The 9,285-nt window shown below is 33.0% G+C and overlaps 1 pseudogene; it reads right to left on the reverse strand.

Moving 5' to 3' along the window:
* LOC21411075 overlaps nt 1-1,452 on the reverse strand; it is a 3,112-nt pseudogene extending 1,660 nt beyond the window's left edge.
* Between the last annotated feature and the right edge of the window lie 7,833 nt (nt 1,453-9,285).

Here is a 9,285-nt window from a genome sequence, read left to right on the forward strand (position 1 = left end):
TATTTTCCTTCGCTGGCCCCGCCGGCCCCCCGCCGTTGACTTCTGCGGCGGTCAACGGAATGTCGTACACTTTCTCCTCATTGGGGTAAAAAAGCCCGTAGTTCCTCTCCGAAGTGGGACCCGGCTTCTGATTCTCATTAAACAAAGCGAACAGAAGAACATTGAGTGGGTCCTGGGGCTTCAACGGGGTCCCACTCCCGGTCAACACACGTTTGACCAAGTTCCCATTATACGACGCTGCGTTTTGCTCACTGGCTCCGACTTCATTCTCGTCCCCCAACGAAGGCCAACCGGTCTCCGTAACGACAATCTTCACATCGTCGTATCCGACAGCCTTCATGGCTGCGAAAACGGCGTCGAGTTGGGCCTCTAAAAGGCTGAGATACTTCAACCCGTTACCGGAATCCACCGAACCCGGGTTGCTCCGAAACAGGGCGTAGTCCAACGAAATCTGATCCGAATTCGCCGCGTAGGCGAAATAGGGGTAAGCGTTGATCATGAGGTACGACCCGGTTTGACGGAGGAACTCCAACATGGGCTTCAAAACGGGCTCGATCAAATCGGGCTTGAAAGACCCGGAAGAAGCCGGGTACGAGGACTGGAGCGAGCTCAAAGCAATAGGAGAGGAGAGCTTAATGGAAGATTCTATATTGCCCTTCTTCAGCGAATTGTAAAGATTTTTCATGGCGGGTACGAGGAACTTGGTCGTGTTGTTCGGGTCGACGAAGACCTCGTTCCCGACGGCAATGGCCTCGATTTTCGTGTCCGGGTGGTATTTCGTGATGTTTGCCTGGACCCACGCGTCGGTGAACGATTGGTCGGCGGCGGCGGAGGAGAGGAGCTCGTTGGGGAGCGCGACGACAGCGGATATGCCCGAGTTGGAGAGGGCCGTTAGAACGGACGAGTCGGTGTCGTAGAGCTTGATCCGGGATATGCCTTGGGATTTGAGAAGCTCCACCACTTTCTGCGGCGTCGGAAGGTTGTTCGCGATTCTGCCGTAGTTTATGCCGATAGAACCCGACTCTGAAAAAAAATCGATCGTTAATAACATGATTTTACAGAAATATCAACAAATAACAGAGAGATTATAATGAGAAAAATGTACCTGCAAGAGCGTGAGAAATGAGAGAGATTAGTAAGAGAAAAGAAGAGAATGTAATGGTTTTAGTGGTCGCCATGCTCTGGTTCTTTGAAAAACAGAGCATTACTTAGAGAAGAAATGAGAGGAAATTGAGAATCAGAGAGAGTTTTTCTTTTCTTGAGTATTGGGTTGTGTGTGGGGTTTTATAGAGTGGGAAAATGGGTGAAGAATGGCGATAACGAAGACGTGAAGACGCAAAATCTGGGTTTAGTGGGAGGAGAGAGAGAGAAGTGGAGGACAAACGTGGAAATAGAGAGAGAGAGCGGTGAGAAAATTGGCTGATGCAGTTTTCATATGAAAATGGAGACTTTTTTTGTTGGGGTAAAAAAACACTAATAATAGGACACGATTTTTAACAATTTAAATGATTCTTTTTTGACTCAACGGTTTAAATTTGTACCTGGATTTATTTATTTATTTTTTTGCCATATCCTAAACTTTATTTAATAGTTAAAAGTTGTCTTATTGATAGAGCATTTTTTTTTTTCATATCCTAATAAGGAATTTTCCTACTAATACGTAATTTGTGATTTATACCATAATAATTTCAAGAAAAATATCTTCTTAACTAAAAAAAATATCATATAGCCGTTTTAACTCTTTTCTTAATCTACTACTATAAAAATCTTATTTTTCCTTTTTTTTTTTTTTTTTTGAAAATAAACTCTTCTTTTTTCAAAATTTCCAGTCCATTTCCACAAGCATTTTTGCGGCCACTCACTTTACCCACTTGACCGTTTCCCTTTCGCAGTTCGTGTTGTTAGATTCGGTCGGATAAGAAGTTTTTCTAGTGTAGTTCTCCAACTTCATCTGTTTCTTATGTACCCTCATTGTACGCCGTACACGTGGCACTAGATCTCATCGGACGCGCCGGGTTTCACGTTGAACGTTTTGTTTGGTGGCCTAATGGTTAAGAATTTGCATGATCTGAAACTGGGGAACAAGTTAGTGGCTTCATTAATTTCGAAACTAATGGAAAAAAAAAATCTTAGCTGGATTTTCTTTACGTTCCGAAATTTTATTTTACCTTGCAATCATTGGGGTTTTTAAGGGATTTCCGGTGAAATTTTGAATACTCCCAAATTATTTTTTAGCCTAAATTCGAACGTTGGGATTTTGCCAGCTATGCATGTTACAGTGACACCAACGTCTATTTTTTCAGCTGTTTATTAATATGAATACAGCTAAAAAGCTAAAAATCCATGTGCACTATAGTTTTTTTTTTTTTTTTTTCATTATTTGGGGAGATGCAAAAATACAAAATGACCATCTATGTGTGTTTTAGGTTTTATCAAGGGTTTTTCGCGGTAAAACCTCTTATTAATTGTGATCGTTGGATCTGATCAAAATAAAAACGTATATATACTAATAGATAATTTTTAAATGATATGTATCGATTGAAAAATAAAGTTAAAAAACGTATAATTTTTAGATCTTACCGTAGAAAGACTATAGTTTGCATTATTTGTGAAGATGCAAAATACAAAATGACCATCTCTCTATTGGATGTAGTAAATGGGCTAAAAATGTGTTTCATGGATATGTCATTGGTTCATACTAGAACACTTAACAACCAAGCTTCAAGAAATGAAAATAAATAATTAAAAATAAAAAGGTCCCTATTATTGGGCGATTTCATGTCAATTTGAAACCGCTCAACGTCATTATTGTTTTGTAATGTTTGTTTGTTTGTTTGTTTTTTTTTTTTTTTTTTGGGACACATTCAACAGACATGACAGTGAAATATCGCAATATTGTGTTTATATTTGGAGGAGGCTATAATTTATGTATCATTAGGTTTATTTTCTCGGGGATAATTTTTTTTTTTAAATAGTTTTCTCATGGAGTATTTTTGAGAGAGTAATTATCAATGATCTCGTAACGAAAATTTGAGCACATGAAACAATAAACTAGAAATAAAATGAAATTATGTATTAACTGCGAAACCATATGTCGGTGAGAAAACATTTATATTTTTTTCTGATTTTAAAACGTAATTAATTTCAGCGTGGGCTTTCTTAAATTGATGTAATGGATAATGATAGCCAGTATATTTATAATTAATTAGGAGATATTCGAAACATGAATTGCATCATCTTGCTCAAAAATCAAAACAATCGGCGCCATGAGTCTAAATATAGTGTTTTCTTATTAAACATGCGCATCTTATTAAAATATTACACAAAATCTACTAAAATTAATCTTGAGGAATTAACTAATGCCAAACAATTTATTGATAACGATTTATTTATTTTTTTATTTATTTTTTCCCCACATAATAAACTACAGAAGATTTACTAGGCATTGGTAGAAGAGTTGAGAATAACAAAAAGCGACATTTAGCTTTAGGATATGAACTTAAGAGAATTAAAAACAAAAAGTTACAAGGTTGAAAACAAGTTTATTTGCCTAAAACAATTAGAGAAAATAGCTTTACACTGAATTTGCGCCCTCCCAAACCGATGTCTTATTACACCTAATTTCATGTCGTTTGATCTAGTAATCATTAAAGAGATGTTTGGTTCATAGATTAGAATCATGTGATTAGAATTTTTTTCGATTTACGTGTATTTTTTTAAGAGAAAACACTATAACGAACCATAAACTATGATTCAAATCATGGTTTAAATCTTCCAACCAAACGTCTGTATTAAGAATCTTTTAGAGGCTTGCCAAAATTGAAATTTCTTCATAGAGCCAAGGATAGAGTTGAATAGCATGTTTAGTTGGAGGGTTGTGATGGGTTTGAATCCAAAAATCAATCCAAATCCTTATTTGGTTTCATGAATATTTGAACTTGAATTTAAAATTTTGGGTTATTTCAACTCAAAATTAAAGGTTTTATGGAACTTACCTCCTCCAAAGTTCTTTTGAGTTCTAACCCATGACACTCCTCATTAAACTCATTTTCACTCACACTTTTTTAAAACTCAAAAGTTTTAAAAATATAACCAAATAGTGGTTCAAATTTTATTTTCTATTTAGATTTTACACTATTAAAAGTCGGTTGAAAATCCAGATATAAATTTAAACACACACAATTTATTTGAACCCGTACAGCAAACGAGACATTCATTAATGCTAACTCTAGTAAATCTTATGTATATTATTTTAATGACGTGTCTAGGAAGCTAGACAATAAATTTGGACTCTCGGTGTTATTGTCTAAGGTGCTATCATTTTACATTTTAAATTCGAATATATAAATTAAATATGGTTACTAATATTCTTCAAAATTAGTTCTAAATAATATAATTTTCTAATTTTTTATTTTTTGGTTTTATTTTTGGAGAATTCTATTTGGGGAGTGCTCCCACCATAAGAAGTATTAACCGTAATTTTATTATTTAAATAAAATGGAATTCTACGGCTACAGTCGGTGTTCGTTACAGAGCCTTACCGTGAGGGCATCCCACCCTACAATTTCCCTGGTTTTTAAGGGTTTTTTTTTTTTTTTTTTTTTTTTTTTTCCCCTCTAGGCTCTATTAAACGGCCAAATGCACGCCAGTTTTAACTCTTTTTAAAGTTTTTCTGGTGTACCCAACAAAAAAGATTACCTAATTCTCGTGAAACTTTTTTCAAGTCCCAAAAATTGACCCAAGTGGCGAAAAATTTCAACCCTCAGAAACCAAACAAACCTCATATGACTTCATGACCGTCTACTTGAGATATTTAAGGTTCCTTTAGTTCATAGATTGAAGCCAATAATTTTACTTTTGATTTTTGAAATTTAATTTTTTTTTTTGAGAGAAAAACACTTTAACAGAATCAAGAACCGTGATTTGAATCATGTAGAACTCTTAAAACAAACGCACTCTTATATAATGAGTAGTACTAAAGAAACCAATTTAAATTATAACTCTTATGGATTAACTGGTGTAATACTTGAGTTATCATATTTTTTATTAGTAGATGTAATTACTTATCATTAATTGATACATTAATATTTTAAAACTTATCAATATAAACATAATAACTCATATATATACCACATTAGTTGTCACAGAAGAATTATATTTTGAGTTGGTATATCTAACGTTATTCTTATGATACCAAAAACATTATACAAACATTTCAAAAAAAAAAAAGAATAAGGTTTTTTTTATTTTTATTTTTATTTTTTTAATAGGAAACTTACATGGATGAGGTTATGGTCAACAATTTCAACAACCCATTTTTGAAAAAAGAAATCCACGTTACTATTCGATAATAATTTATGTGTGGTCTGTCATAAAAAAACCATTATATAACTATTGTATGATCACATTCTCCTTAAGAGAATATCTTCCCTACTGAGACAATATGCTTTTATCTTATTACTGATGTCTCATCTGTGTTTACCTGAAAATAATTCATTGATAAGCTCAATACTGCCTCCCAAAAGCCAAAGTACACACACGTCATCCTTCTGCATGCCTCTCACGTGATGCCAGCCATGGAGGCAAGAGCAGCATTCTTTCTTCTTTTTGCCTTCTTGGGTTCTGCGGTAGTCTTGTATCAATCGTGCGCCTTTTTTAACCGTTTAATTTAAGTAAGATCACATTAAAATAAAATTATATGTAAAACATATAATTTTGATGGGAATTTTTTGATATGATTAAAAAAATAAATTATCGGTGCTATATATTCTACTTTTCAATCATAAAAAAATTATGTATTCTGTATATTTTTTTAATTTAATATGATTTTAATCAAATTTAAAAATTAAAAATAAGTCATACTGACAGATCGACCTATCAAAATAGATCCCAATTTTTAATTCAAATCTGATGGTTAAAAATAGAGAAAACCTTACCAGATAGTTATTTTTTCAAGTCATATCAAAGAAATCTCCTTTATTTAATATATTAACACAAAAAATTAGGGCCTAAATACACCTCTTTTATTATTATTATTATTATTTTTCAATTTCCTAATGTAATATGTAGGATGCGTGGACTTTTGCTTGGGACTAGGCGTAGAAAGAGTAGAGACAAGAATGATCTTTTCTTTTAATTAATTGTATATGATGACTACAAAGAGACGGAAAACAAGTAGACATTCGTCATTGATAAAACTCCTCTGCATGTCCTCGGTATTTAATTGTTTTTCGTTTAATTGATTTGTGATTGTGATGCATGGACATATGAGATTACAAATAGATTATTATAACCACTAATTAGGTCACGAAAATTTGTGCAAAAGAAGAAGAATTAAGTTCTGCATTAACTTATGAGATTTTCTAATCAATTTTTAATTATTGTTAAATTTTATCAAATCACACGATCAAATTAAAAAAATATGTAAAATAAACAGTTTTTTTTTATTATATAATTTGACGAGTGAAGATAAAACATTTTCGATAAATTTATTTTTTTCAATGCCTGTTAAAGAAATATCTCTCTTTAAGCAATTTCTACCAAATTTTCCTTATTGAAGTCGGTAAGTTCAGTTGGGAAAGGTAGGAATTAAGCAATCACCACACCTTAAAAGTTGAGGCGGCAGATATCATACAAAACTACGTAATAGTTGACTTGTTTGCATGAAGCGTGTTCTTTGGATAACAAAACCCTTAATTGTAAAGAAAAAATAATATTCATCGATTATGACGCACACAGAAAAAAAAAAAAAAAAAAACATACATTAAAAAGTTGGGGTTGGGTTTCAATGTATTATTGAATTTGAGTAAAGAGGCAGGTGGGACTATTTGGTCCCGACTCATATGGCTTTATTGAGGCATTAACAATGAGCAATGAAGATCTCAATGAACTGTGGGCAGGTCGGCAGCATTTCTTTTTACCAAAAACATATTGAGTAATTGAAGTGGTTTTGTTAAAAAAAAAAAAAAAAAAAACCAACACTAAAGTCGGCTGTGCGCATGTGCTTTGTGTTTTACAAGGTAAAATAATATTCACCCCAACCTAGTTTTTTTTTTTTTTTTTTAAGACAGGGTAAAAAATGGCGTACTTAGATAATTTTGAGAATGCACGATTTCCCGGCATGTTATATTCCGCTCGAAATGATTTGTCCATATAACCCGACCAGGCAGTCTTAATCGATTGGAATCCATAACTTTTTACGCGGGAGACGACTAGGCTTACCTGAGATTTTCACAAAGAAGCTCATCTAGGGCCTCGTTCACTTCGCGGATTCGAGTTTTTAATTCGAGCTGAGATGTAACATTTTCTGAAAGCTTTTCATTGTAGCAGAAAAAAGTTAGATGTGACATTTTCTGAGAGCTTTTTACTGTAGAAACTTAAAATTGAAAATTTGAATCGGTAAAATGAACGAAACCATAATATCTAATTCTAACTCAACCCTAATCAGATGAATATAAGCACTCTCTTTGCAAACTTCCATACACTTATGGCTGTACACTTGTTTTCTTAAAATGCCATCACCCTTTTTTAGGAGGAAGGTTTTCTTTGGAAAACTTCCATGCCACCAACTAGGATTAGAGATATTTTTTTCCCATCTAGTTTGATTTTATTTTTCTTTCTAGCATTTGAGTATATTACAAATAATAAAGTACCAAATAATTATAAATGGTCTCGCAAATGAGTCCAGTACGTACCCTTGTCGCAATATTGCACGTTATCAGTTTTTATATCCATAATATGAACAAGTGGAAAGCTTAAAATATTGAATTTAAGCAAGTAAGAGAGGAAGGTTTGGGTTGGTTGGCGGTTGCAAATTTTCTTTTGCGGCTAAGTTTCTGCACGGCATTATAAAAATCTTATGTTCTTTTCTCTCAGTGGGAACTGAAGATAGTCACAATCACTTGCGTTGTGCCGCCAAAATAAAAAAAAAAAAAAGTGAATTGATTGTAAGAAGTTAATTTTTTCACGCGTTTTCAAAGTTTGAGTGGGAAACTTGAATTAAAAAGTTAATTTATATGAAAAAAATAATGTGACATAAATTTAAATTTTTATAAGAAAAAATACTGTAATAAAACGTTTGAGTTGTGATTCGAACTGTAAAATGAACGAACGGAACTAATAATTATTAAGGACAATTAATCTATCCTACGAGGTCCTCTTATAATTCCATGCTGCTAAAAAAGGATCCATTCACATTACGAATAAAGAGACTAGCGTTATTTAATAGAGAAATTTAAGAAATATATTTGTCCTCAAGAATACATTTCTTAATTTGATTCTAATGACAAAAGAGAGGCATCTTTTTAGAGAGGAAGGTTTGTATTGGCTGGTTGCTAATTGGCTGTTGCATAATTTTTAATTATTACGTTGTGAATGTGGTTATTCATAATATATATATATATATGTAATTTATTACCATCATAAAATTAATATATTATAATTAAAAAAATAATATTTATTAATAAATAAATATCAGATAAATATCATGGTAAAGTATTTTGGGGAGACTTCTAAAGGCGACAGAAGTCCAATCACAATCAATTGCATTGTGCCGTCAGAAGAGAAAAAAAAAAGGAATTGATGGAAAAAATAATTGTCAAATATTACACAATCCCTTGCTATAATTAAAAAGGGATCCACTCGAGAGACAACTAGAGCATTGGGCCTCGGATGAAGTCACTTCTGTCTTTGTAAAATAAAAGGAGAAAGAGAGAAATAGACTAAGATTTGAGATGAATTAAAATTAATAGATTAATAATTTATATAAGTTAATAAATAGGTTAAATTATTATTTTTATCCATAATTTGTCTGGTTATGAACCATAGCTTGATAAATTATTATTTATAATTATCCATAATTTGTCTGACTATGAACCATAACTTAACAAGTTATGACCTATTAATTTATATAACTAAAAATTGACTTATATACTTTCCTAAACTTTTCTTTTTTACTATTTTTTAAAAAGAAATTACAGTAAAGGCCAACTTATAAAACTATTAAAAGTAACATAATCAATTTTAAATAATTAACTTTCCCATTTTATCCTTATGCTTTCTTATATTTCTTTTTTTTCTTTTTCCCCAATCTCCTCTCTCTGCAAGTCCACAGACCTCTCCTCCTCTCTCGACCGTGCACTGAGAACTCGACGGATGAGTTTGTCGTCGCCATCGTGCAAGGGAAGCCACCGTCGGACATCTGTGCACAAGAGGAGCACTGCACGTTGCCGTCACCGTCGTGCAAGGGGAGGGGAGTCACTGCCGGAAATATTTGCACGGGAGGAA

The sequence above is a fragment of the Morus notabilis genome, unplaced genomic scaffold (genome assembly GCF_000414095.1).
Source record: "Morus notabilis unplaced genomic scaffold, ASM41409v2 Scaffold1436, whole genome shotgun sequence".
Lineage (NCBI taxonomy): Eukaryota > Viridiplantae > Streptophyta > Magnoliopsida > Rosales > Moraceae > Morus > Morus notabilis.